The sequence below is a fragment of the Rhipicephalus microplus genome, unplaced genomic scaffold, assembly GCF_043290135.1.
Source record: "Rhipicephalus microplus isolate Deutch F79 unplaced genomic scaffold, USDA_Rmic scaffold_578, whole genome shotgun sequence".
Taxonomy (NCBI): Eukaryota; Metazoa; Arthropoda; class Arachnida; order Ixodida; family Ixodidae; genus Rhipicephalus; species Rhipicephalus microplus.
In genome coordinates, this window is record NW_027465137.1 from 12501 (window position 1) to 25000 (window position 12500).

Below are 12500 nucleotides of genomic sequence, written 5' to 3' on the forward strand. Positions count from 1 at the left end.
AGGAACGGCGCGCAGTAGGGGTTTAAAACAAAGCTGGTCCCAAAACCGCGCCAAGTACGAAAGGAACAGCGCGGTCGAGACTCGGAAGAAAAAGCTTTCAAAGTGTCGTAGCACGATGCACACTGCTGTTCGTGTGGAACAAACGTGACTACCGTGCTGTACGGTGGAGTTCTGTGCGCAAAAGCGGCGGGTGTGTTTCTAAGCACCACAGCGTTGTGTCAAAAAAGAGGTGCCTGAGAGAAACGCATGCGACTGCCGTGCTTTGCGGCATAGCACCGTGCGCAAAAACGGTGCGCATGCAAGAGGTGTCAGAGCTAGCGAACTTTTGCCACGAGCAACAGGTCACTAAAAGCCTATAGATGACGGTGTTGGAGGAAAAGAAAAATATCGAGAAAGCACTGCGGTGTGCCGTGCGTAGGGACGGGCGCGCGTGCCACATGCCGCCGAAATATGGGTGTCGGAGAAAACAGAGTGCCGCGCGTAACGAGGGGCGCGCGTGTTACAGAGAGATATGCCCAAACGCATGAAAGTGTACGCAGGTGTCCTAAGGCAGTTTTTTTTTTTTTTCCTCATTTTGATGTCGCCCCGGCTGACGTGGTTTTCGTTTTTCCGTGCCGCCCCGGCTGACGCGGTTTTCGTTTTTCCGTGCCGCCCCGGCTGACGCAGTTTTTGCGCCGCCCCGGCTGACGCGGTTTTCGCGCCGCCCCGGCTGACGCGGTTCCGACTTTGCACTTTTTGGCTCACCCCGGCTGGCGGCCCACTCACTCGATCGCCAGGTCTGTTTGCCCCGGTGGTTCCACCGCCAGGCTTAAGCGCGAACTTTTTTTGTTTGTTTTCTTTTGATTAAGCGCAAGCTTTTTTCTTTGTTTTCTTTTGATTAAGCGCGGGCTTTTTTCTTTGTTTTTTTTGCATTCGCCCCGGCAGACGCGGTTTTTGCGCCGCCCCGGCTGACGCGGTTTTTGCCGCCCCGGCTGACGCAGTTCGGACTTAGCACTTTTCGGCTGTGCCTGGCTGGCGGCCCACTCACTCGATCGCCATGTCTGTTTGCCACAGTTTTCCCGGTGGTGCCGCACCCGGGCTCGCCCCGGCTGACGCGGTTTCGTGCCGCCCCGGCAGACGCGGTTTTCGCGCCGCCCCGGCTGACGCGGTTTCGTGCCGCCCCGGCAGACGCGGTTTTTTGCCGCCCCGGCTGACGCAGTTCGGACTTGGCACTTTTTGGCTGAGCCTTGCTGGCGGCCCACTCACTCGATCGCCATGTCTGTTTGCCACAGTTTTCCCGGTGGTGCCGCACCCGGGCTCGCCCCGGCAGACGCGTTTTTTTTTTCTTTCGCCCCGGCTGACGCAGTTTTCGCGCCGCCCCGGCAGACGCGGTTTTCGCGCCGCCCCGGCAGACGCGGTTTTTTGCGCCGCCCCGGCTGACGCAGTTCGGACTTGGCACTTTTTGGCTGAGCCTGGCTGGCGGCCCACTCACTCGATCGCCATGTCTGTTTGCCACAGTTTTCCCGGTGGTGCCGCACCCGGGCTCGCCCCGGCTGACGCAGTTTTCGCGCCGCCCCGGCTGACGCGGTTTCGTGCCGCCCCGGCAGACGCGGTTTTTTGCGCCGCCCCGGCTGACGCGGTTTTTTGCCGCCCCGGCTGACGCAGTTCGGACTTGGCACTTTTCGGCTGTGCCTGGCTGGCGGCCCACTCACTCGATCGCCATGTCTGTTTGCCACAGTTTTCCCGGTGGTGCCGCACCCGGGCTCGCCCCGGCAGACGCGTTTTTTTTTTTTTCTTTCGCCCCGGCTGACGCAGTTTTCGCGCCGCCCCGGCTGACGCGGTTTCGTGCCGCCCCGGCAGACGCGGTTTTTTGCGCCGCCCCGGCTGACGCGGTTTTTGCCGCCCCGGCTGACGCAGTTCGGACTTAGCACTTTTTGGCTGAGCCTGGCTGGTGGCCCACTCACTCGATCGCCATGTCTGTTAGCCACAGTTTTCCCGGTGGTGCCGCACCCGGGCTCGCCCCGGCTGACGCAGTTTTCGCGCCGCCCCGGCTGACGCGGTTTCGTGCCGCCCCGGCAGACGCGGTTTTCGCGCCGCCCCGGCTGACGCGGTTTTTGCCGCCCCGGCTGACGCAGTTCGGACTTAGCACTTTTCGGCTGTGCCTGGCTGGCGGCCCACTCACTCGATCGCCATGTCTGTTTGCCACAGTTTTCCCGGTGGTGCCGCACCCGGGCTCGCCCCGGCTGACGCAGTTTTCGCGCCGCCCCGGCTGACGCGGTTTCGTGCCGCCCCGGCAGACGCGGTTTTCGCGCCGCCCCGGCTGACGCGGTTTCGTGCCGCCCCGGCAGACGCGGTTTTTTGCCGCCCCAGCTGACGCAGTTCGGACTTAGCACTTTTTGGCTGAGCCTTGCTGGCGGCCCACTCACTCGATCGCCATGTCTGTTTGCCACAGTTTTCCCGGTGGTGCCGCACCCGGGCTCGCCCCGGCAGACGCGTTTTTTTTTTTCTTTCGCCCCGGCTGACGCAGTTTTCGCGCCGCCCCGGCAGACGCGGTTTTCGCGCCGCCCCGGCAGACGCGGTTTTTTGCGCCGCCCCGGCTGACGCGGTTTTTTGCCGCCCCGGCTGACGCAGTTCGGACTTGGCACTTTTTGGCTGAGCCTGGCTGGCGGCCCACTCACTCGATCGCCATGTCTGTTTGCCACAGTTTTCCCGGTGGTGCCGCACCCGGGCTCGCCCCGGCTGACGCAGTTTTCGCGCCGCCCCGGCTGACGCGGTTTCGTGCCGCCCCGGCAGACGCGGTTTTTTGCGCCGCCCCGGCTGACGCGGTTTTTTGCCGCCCCGGCTGACACGGTTCGGACTTTGCACTTTTCGGCTGTGCCTGGCTGGCGGCCCACTCACTCGATCGCCATGTCTGTTTGCCACAGTTTTCCCGGTGGTGCCGCACCCGGGCTCGCCCCGGCAGACGCGTTTTTTTTTTTTTTTCTTTCGCCCCGGCTGACGCAGTTTTCGCGCCGCCCCGGCTGACGCGGTTTCGTGCCGCCCCGGCAGACGCGGTTTTTTGCGCCGCCCCGGCTGACGTGGTTTTTGCCGCCCCGGCTGACGCAGTTCGGACTTTGCACTTTTTGGCTGAGCCTGGCTGGCGGCCCACTCACTCGATCGCCATGTCTGTTTGCCACAGTTTTCCCGGTGGTGCCGCACCCGGGCTCGCCCCGGCAGACGCGTTTTTTTTTTTTCCTTCGCCCCGGCAGACGTGGTTCCCCCCCCCCCTCCGTCTTTCTTTTTGTTTTTTTTTTTCGCCGCGGCTGAAGTGGATTTTTCGGTGCCTCGACGCCCCGGTAGTCGCGGTTTTTCCGTTTCCGCACGGCCCCGGCTGACGCTGCTCGGTCACAGTCGCCTTTTGTGGTGATTGCAGACTTCTTGAGCGCGGGTGTTTTTTTTTTTTGTTGTTGTTGTTGTTTTATTACGCATTCGCTCCAGCAGACGCTGTTTAGACTTTTTGTTTCCTCTTTTATCCTGCGACGAGGTGACGAGGTTTATTCGGTGCCCCGCCGCCCCGGCTGAAGTGATTTTTCCTGTCCCGTGCCGCCCCGGCTGACGCGGTTGGGACTTCGCGTTTGTTCGGCCGCCACGGGTTTTGGCGCACTCGCTCGGTTGCTTGTTGTTGCCACTTGTTGCGAACCCAGGTTTCTTGAGCGAGCGCGGGCGTTTTTTCTTCCTTTCTTTCTTTGTTCTATGTGTTAGCGAATCGGCCTTTAATATCACACGAGGACTCACAACCAACAATTTTCAGTTTGAAGTGTAAAAAATCTGCAGGTGTTGACGTAACTGACTTGCCCCGTACCCTTGAGTACATCCATGAAGTTCTCGTAGTACTACTAAATCGCATTATTCCAAGTGGAGAAATTCCCATAAACTTGCAAACCTCTACACGAAAATCGGTGCGCGTGATAAAGTTGAAAATTATCGTCCGATATCAAATGTGCCTTCTATAACACAAATTCTAGGAAAAAAAAAAAAAAAAAACACTTGTTCGCCGTTTTCTGCGCCGTGACTGGCAGCACTCCGGCGAAGCGAAACGGGGTCGATTCGAGCACGATATCGGCGTCTTTCGACGTGCTCGCCGGCGACCGTCGCACGAGTACGTCGCACGAGCGCGTCTGCCGGGGCGCCGTTTGCGAAGCCGACGCAAAAGTGGGAACCGCCGCTCGGATGATCGCCGCTTTCGGCAGAGTGAGTGTTGGCACTCCGGGGAAGCGAAACAGCGTGAATGCGCCCACGAAATCGGCGTATTTTGAAGTGCCCGCCGGCGACCGTCGCACGAGTACGGTAAACCGCGTCAGCCGGGGCGTAGTTCGGGACGCCGACGAAAAAGTGGGAAGCGCAACTCGGATCTTCGCCGTTTTTGCAGGAGTGAGTGGCGGCCCTCCTGCGAGACCAAGAAGCATCGATTCGTGCACGAATTCGGCGCCTTTCGACGTGATCGCCGGCGACCGTCGCTCGAGTAGGGCAAACCGCGTCTGCCGGGGCGGGCTTCGGGACGCCGATGCGAAAGTGGGAAACGCTGCTCGGATGTTCGCCGTTTTTGGCCGAGTGAGTGCTGGCACTCGGGCGAAGCCAAACGGGGCCGATTACGGCACGATATCGGCGTCTTTCGACGTGCCCGCCGGCGACCGTCGCACGAGTACGGTAAACCGCGTCAGCCCGGGCGGAGTTCGGGACGCCGATGCGAAAGTGGAGAACGCCGCTCGGATCTTCGCCGTTTTTGGAGGAGTGAGTGGCGGCACTCCGGAGAAGCCAAGGAGCGCCAATTAGCGCACGATATCGGCGTCTTTCGACGCGCTCGCCGGCGACCGTCGCACGAGTAGGGCAAACCGCGTCTGCCGGGGCGGGGTTTACGACGCCGACGCAAAAGTGGGAACCGCCGCTCGGATGTTGGCCGTTTTTGGCAGAGTGAGTGCTGGCACTCCGGCGACGCGAAAGAGCGCGAATGCGCCCACGAAAGTGGCGTATTTGGACGTGCGTGACGGCGACCGCTGCAGGAGTACGAAAAACCACGTCAGCCGGGGCGAGCGACACACGGCGGTCTGGGTGCTTATCGCTGCTATTATAGGGGCACCCCGGCAGACGCAGAAAAAAAAAAAAAATTTTCGACCTTCTTTTTTGCTGGTCGAGCTCGGGTAACCCAGGTCGCAATGGGAGCCGCGCACGAAAGCGGCGTCGCGAGACGCGTTCGCGGTCGCTAGTCGCACGAGCTCGGCAACCGCGTCAGCCGGCGCGGAGTTCGGGATGCCGACGGCTAAGTGGGTACCGCTGCTCGGATGTTCGCCGTTTTTGGCCGAGTGAGTGCTGGCACTCCGGTGAAGCCAAGGAGCGCCAATTCGTGCACGATATCGGCGTCTTTCGACGTGCCCGCCGGCCACCGCCGCACGAGTACGGCAAACCGCGTCTGCCGGGGCGGGGTTCGCGACGCGTACGCAATAGTGGGAACCGTCGCTCGGATGTTCGTCGTCTTTGGCCGAGCGAGTGCTGGCACTCCGGCGAAGCGAAACGGGGCCGATTCGGGCACGATATCGGCGTATTTCGACGTGCTCGCCGGCGACCGTCGCACGAGTACGGCAAAGCGCGTCTGCCGGGGCGAGGTTTGCGACGCCGACGAAAAAGTGGGAAGCGCCGCTCGGATCTTCGCCGTTTTTGCAGGAGTGAGTGGCGGCCCTCCTGCGAGACCAAGAAGCATCGACTCGCGCACGATATCGGTGTCTTTCGACGTGCCCGCCGGCCACCGCCGCACGAGTACGGCAAACCGCGTATGCCGGGGCGGGGTTGGCGACGCCGACGCAAAAGTGGGAACCGCCACTAGGATGTTCGCCGTTTTTGGCAGAGTGAGTGCTGGCACTCCGGCGAAGCGAAAGAGCGCGAATGCGCCCACGAAAGTGGCGTGTTTGGACGTGCTTGACGACGACCACCGCAGGAAAACGAAAAACCACGTCAGCCGGGGCGAGCGACCCATGGCGGTCTGGGTGCTTATCGCTGCTATTATAGGGGCACCCCGGCAGACGCAAAAAAAAAAAAAAAAATTTTTTTCGACATTCTTTTTTGCTCGTCGACCTCGGGTGACCCAGGTCGCAGTGGGAGCCGCGCACGAAAGCGGCGTCGCGAGACGGCTTCGCGGTCGCTAGTCGCACGAGCTCGGCAACCGCGTCTGCCGGGGCGGAGTTCGGGACGCCGACGGCTAAGTGGGAACCGCCGCTCGGATGTTCGCCGTTTGTGGCCGAGTGAGTGCTGGCACTCCGGCGAAGCCAAACGGGGCCGATTCCGGCACGATATCGGCGTCTTTCTACGTGCTCGCCGGCGACCGTCGCACGAGTACGGCAAAGTGCGTCTGCCGGGGCGGGGTTTGCGACGCGTACGCAATAGTGAGAACCGTCGCTCGGATGTTCGTCGTCTTTCGCCGAGCCAGTGCTGGCAATCCGGCGAAGCCGAACGGAGCCGATTCGGGCACGATATCGGCGTCTTTCCACGTGCTCGCCGGCGACCGTCGCACGAGTACGGTAAACCGCGTCAGCCGGGGCGGAGTTCGGGACGCCGATGCGAAAGTGGGAAGCGCCGCTCGGATCTTCGCCGTTTTTGGAGGAGTCAGTGGCGGCACTCCGGTGAAGCCAAGGTGCGCCAATTCGCGCACGATATCGGCGTCTTTCGACGTGCCCGCCGGCCACCGTCGCACGAGTACGGCAAACCTCGTCTGCCGGGGCGGGGTTTGCGACGCCGACGCAAAAGTGGGAACCGCCGCTCGGATGTTCGCCGTTTTTGGCAGAGTGAGTGCTGGCACTCCGGCGAAGCGAAAGAGCGCGAATGCGCCCACGAAAGTGGCGTGTTTGGACGTGCTTGACGACGACCACCGCAGGAAAACGAAAAACCACGTCAGCCGGGGCGAGCGACCCATGGCGGTCTGGGTGCTTATCGCTGCTATTATAGGGGCACCCCGGCAGACGCAAAAAAAAAAAAAAATTTTTTTCGACATTCTTTTTTGCTCGTCGACCTCGGGTGACCCAGGTCGCAGTGGGAGCCGCGCACGAAAGCGGCGTCGCGAGACGGCTTCGCGGTCGCTAGTCGCACGAGCTCGGCAACCGCGTCTGCCGGGGCGGAGTTCGGGACGCCGACGGCTAAGTGGGAACCGCCGCTCGGATGTTCGCCGTTTGTGGCCGAGTGAGTGCTGGCACTCCGGCGAAGCCAAACGGGGCCGATTCCGGCACGATATCGGCGTCTTTCTACGTGCTCGCCGGCGACCGTCGCACGAGTACGGCAAAGTGCGTCTGCCGGGGCGGGGTTTGCGACGCGTACGCAATAGTGAGAACCGTCGCTCGGATGTTCGTCGTCTTTCGCCGAGCCAGTGCTGGCACTCCGGCGAAGCCGAACGGAGCCGATTCGGGCACGATATCGGCGTCTTTCCACGTGCTCGCCGGCGACCGTCGCACGAGTACGGTAAACCGCGTCAGCCGGGGCGGAGTTCGGGACGCCGATGCGAAAGTGGGAAGCGCCGCTCGGATCTTCGCCGTTTTTGGAGGAGTCAGTGGCGGCACTCCGGTGAAGCCAAGGTGCGCCAATTCGCGCACGATATCGGCGTCTTTCGACGTGCCCGCCGGCCACCGTCGCACGAGTACGGCAAACCTCGTCTGCCGGGGCGGGGTTTGCGACGCCGACGCAAAAGTGGGAACCGCCGCTCGGATGTTCGCCGTTTTTGGCAGAGTGAGTGCTGGCACTCCGGCGAAGCGAAAGAGCGTGAATGCGCCCACGAAAGTAGCGTATTTGGACGTGCTTGACGGCGACCGCCGCAGGAGTACGAAAAACCACGTCAGCCGGGGCGAGCGACCCACGGCGGTCTGGGTGCTTATCGCTGCTATTATAGGGGCACCCCGGCAGACGCAGAAAGAAAAAAAAAAATGGGGACATGGCGTGCGTCACCGTGCGGCTTCGCAGCGTTGCCGAAGTCGCCGAGCCCTTCGACTGAGCCGAACGGCGGACAGGGAACGTTGGTCGGCCGTTCTAACCTGTCGGTGCCACGCCGAGACGTCGTTAAGGAAAACCGCGTCGTGGGCCTCTACGACGCCGTCGAGTCGTTGTACGTTTGGTGTCCAGCGTGTCGGCGGCGAGTAGCGGACACGTCGTTCACGACTTCGGTCTTTCGCAGTCGACGCGAACTTGCGGAGAGTCGTGGTGCCTCACGTTTTCGGCAGAAACCGCGGCGGAATTTTCCCGTGCGTGCGCGCACGACCTCGGTGCTGTGCCGTCAGCGTAGTGTTGCACAAACTCGTGGCCTACCCAAGGTGCGGTACGTTTGCGGCCGTATCCTCGGTGGGAATTTCGTGAGTAGGGTCGCAAATTCTACGACCTCGGCGGGTTTGAGAGCGACGTAGACTTGTGGCACGCTCAACATGCCACACGTTTCGGGGCACACCCGCGGTGAAATTTTCTCGAGTACGCTCGTATTAGGGCCCAAGGAGGTCTGGGTACTTATCGCTGCTATTATGTGGGGGTTCTCGTGAGCGGCGTACGCGAAAGCGACCGGGTGTCTGATATGCGGCGGGCTTCGGCCTCGTCAAGCGTGTCCTCGGGTCTGCTCCAGGGGAATCCACGGCAGTCGTCTGCAGCCTCATCCGCTTGATGCGTTAGGGGCTGGTTGTCGGACGGTGCCGTTTTACCACGATATCGAGGTGTGTTCCGTGTCGTCCTCGGGCGATTCAGATGCGAAAGCGCCGAAGACGCGGGCGTGACCCGTCGTCTGGCGGCTTTGCAGTCTCGGCTCCGTTGCTAGTTCCGGCCGGTCCACCGACAGTGCAGCGGGCTTGGGCAACCCGCACGGCGCGACCGAGTCGATGCAACGAAAAAGAGCGAGCATGAACGTGCTTCTTGCCGCACGGCTCCCACTCGTCTTTCGGGAAGGTTGTGCCGTAGCGAGCTCGAACGCCGTCATCTCGGAGTGCAAAATAAGCGTGTTGGGGCGCCTGAAGGTGGCCTCCGCCGCACACAGACTGCGTCCGGCCCGCCGAGGGCGAGGACGGACGCGCAGTCGAACGATTACCTGGTTGATCCTGCCAGTAATCATATGCTTGTCTCAAAGATTAAGCCATGCATGTCTAAGTACATGCCGAAATAAGGCGAAACCGCGAATGGCTCATTAAATCAGTTATGGTTCCTTAGATCGTTTCTTCCTACTTGGATAACTGTGGCAATTCTAGAGCTAATACATGCAGTGAGCCTGGAGCCCTTTGGGTAACGGGTGCTTTTATTAGACCAAGATCGATCGGGTTTCGGCCCGTATTGTGTGGTGACTCTGGATAACTTTGTGCTGATCGCATGGCCACGAGCCGGCGACGTTTCTTTCAAGTGTCTGCCTTATCAACTTTCGATGGTAGGTTACTTGCTTACCATGGTTGTTACGGGTAACGGAGAATCAGGGTTCGATTCCGGAGAGGGAGCCTGAGAAACGGCTACCACATCCAAGGAAGGCAGCAGGCGCGCAAATTACCCACTCCCGGCACGGGGAGGTAGTGACGAAAAATAACAATACGGGACTCTTTTGAGGCCCCGTAATTGAAATGAGTACACTCTAAATCCTTTAACGAGGATCAATTGGAGGGCAAGTCTGGTGCCAGCAGCCGCGGTAATTCCAGCTCCAATAGCGTATACTAAAGCTGCTGCGGTTAAAAAGCTCGTAGTTGGATCTCAGTTCCAGACGAGTAGTGCATCTACCCGATGCGACGGCTCGGACTGAACATCATGCCGGTTCTTTCTTGGTGCACTTCATTGTGTGCCTCGAGATGGCCGGTGCTTTTACTTTGAAAAAATTAGAGTGCTCAACGCAGGCGAGTCGCCTGAATAAACTTGCATGGAATAATAGAACAAGACCTCGTTTCTGTTCTGTTGGTTTTTGGAATACGAGGTAATGATTAAGAGGGACGGACGGGGGCATTCGTATTGCGGCGCTAGAGGTGAAATTCTTGGACCGTCGCAAGACGAACTACTGCGAAAGCATTTGCCAAGAATGTTTTCATTGATCAAGAACGAAAGTCAGAGGTTCGAAGGCGATCAGATACCGCCCTAGTTCTGACCATAAACGATGCCAACCAGCGATCCGCCTGAGTTACTCAAATGACTCGGCGGGCAGCTTCCGGGAAACCAAAGTATTTGGGTTCCGGGGGAAGTATGGTTGCAAAGCTGAAACTTAAAGGAATTGACGGAAGGGCACCACCAGGAGTGGAGCCTGCGGCTTAATTTGACTCAACACGGGAAAACTTACCCGGCCCGGACACTGGGAGGATTGACAGATTGAGAGCTCTTTCTTGATTCGGTGGATGGTGGTGCATGGCCGTTCTTAGTTGGTGGAGCGAATTGTCTGGTTAATTCCGATAACGAACGAGACTCTAGCCTATTAAATAGGTGCGGGGTTCCCAGCACCTTACAACCTTCTTAGAGGGACAAGCGGCTCCTAGCCGCACGAAACAGAGCAATAACAGGTCTGTGATGCCCTTAGATGTCCGGGGCCGCACGCGCGCTACACTGAAGGAAGCAGCGTGTCTTTATCCCTGTCTGAAAAGACTGGGTAACCCGTGGAACTTCTTTCGTGATTGGGATAGGGGCTTGCAATTGTTCCCCTTGAACGAGGAATTCCCAGTAAGCGCGAGTCATAAGCTCGCGTTGATTACGTCCCTGCCCTTTGTACACACCGCCCGTCGCTACTACCGATTGAATGATTTAGTGAGGTCTTCGGACCGATGTCCGGCGCGGCCTTTCGGTTGCGCCAGTCTGTTGGAAAGATGACCAAACTTGATCATTTAGAGGAAGTAAAAGTCGTAACAAGGTTTCCGTAGGTGAACCTGCGGAAGGATCATTAACGGATTGTGAAGGGTGAGCGCCTCAGCTGCGTCTGCGCCCGACACTTTCTGCCGCTGACCCCGTTTGGACGCGGGGTCGGCTTTTCCCCACGGGGCTGCCTGAATGTGGAGCGGCACCCCGTGACAAATTGTTGCGCCCAGCGGACGCCAACACCGCGACCTTGGACGGTCGGCCAGGTGGCGGACGCGGGTACAAACGGCGCAACGCACTCATAGGTCGGCTTTCGACCCGCCACTGCACCGTGGCTCGAAGCGCTCGAAATGCGCGACCCGACCGCTGCGGGACCGCCTAGTACTGTAAACAGGAGCGGCGGAGCGCGAACGGCGAGTCGTGGTTACGTCGGTAGAAGGCGAGGCTGCGCGTTCCCGAAACGCCAGCCGAGTGCCCTCCCGACCGTTCGAGCGTGCAAGAACGAGACCCGACAATCGCGCGGCGACTGCCAAGTACGAGAGGAACGGCACAAGCGTCGGCGGTCGGTCAAGGAACTGGCGATGTGACGGGTCCGCTGTGCACCAGTGCATACCGTCCCGCCGTCCGCGGCAAGCGCCTCCGCGTCCTCGGGTGACGGAGGCTGCCGGTTGGTTCTTGCAGGCGAGGGATCTCGCTGGCACCGGTTCGCGTTGACGCGCGGCCGGTCATGGCACGGCGATGCGACGGCCGAGGTGCGCAGTACTCGATGGAGGAACCGCACGCTCCGATGACCGTCCCGCCCTCCGCGGCGTATGCGTACCGACCGTAATGGTTGCAGCAGCGCCGGCCGGCTTTTGAATTCGCCACACGAAACACGGTGCGAGATCGCGGTTAGGGGAGCGTCGACGTTGCCAGGCGTTTTGCTTGCTGCCGAGGGAAAGGCGGCACGGCCACGTCGCGCTCGTCGCGATTAGCGGGTCTGCGCGCTTTGGGAAGGTGCCGCAACGACTTGCCGAAAGAGGAAGCACGGAAGAACGAGGGACTTGGACGTCCCGACAATTGAACGCACTTGCGGCCAGGCCCTTGCTGGCTTCGTTCTTCCGCCTCGAGTAGGCTCGTACGCGGCTCCGGCGCCGAAAGTGGTCCTTGGCACCGACTTCGGTGGACGTGGGAAGTGCCGCGCAAGTACGGCGCGCCTGGCTCCACCTGTTGGCTAAAGTAGGCAGCCGGATCGGCATTTTGGTGTGCGGTGGCAAACCGTGGATGCGAAAAAAGCTTGTGCGATTTCGTGGAACAAAAAGCGGGGGTCCCCCTTTTTATGCGGAGGAGACCGACCCGCCCGCCGTGGTGAACCGCGACGCCACGGTAAAAACGGGAGAGGCTTGTCGATGGGACCGTGCATCCCGCGCTCCACGGAGGCCGGGAGGCGGCCGCCCGAGGAAATGTGTAGCCGTCGAGGCCCGCATCTGCGTGCACTCTTATCCAAATGGGTGTACCGCAGGCATTTTCTGGTTAGGCGGGCCAATGAGAGCGAGCACACAACGATACCTACGGGTCCGGCTTGGAGAACCGGCTTCGACGCCTCCCGAGTATTTATAGAGGGGTGGACCACGAAAGCACTCGCAAGTAGCGGAAGCGAAACGCCGTCCGAAACACACCGTTTGCTCGATTTGCGGCAGCCGAAAAAGGCGCGGCAGAGTTTTGGAGTCCAAGCGTGCGCT

General features: G+C 60.4%; 1 non-coding gene across 1 annotated transcript; it reads left to right on the forward strand.

Annotated features, from left to right (window-relative positions):
* The first annotated feature begins 9052 nt into the window (after positions 1-9052).
* Positions 9053-10867, forward strand: LOC142795185 (small subunit ribosomal RNA). Its single transcript, XR_012892832.1, has one exon. It is a non-coding gene; the product is annotated as a small subunit ribosomal RNA (ribosomal RNA).
* The last annotated feature ends 1633 nt before the right edge of the window (positions 10868-12500 follow it).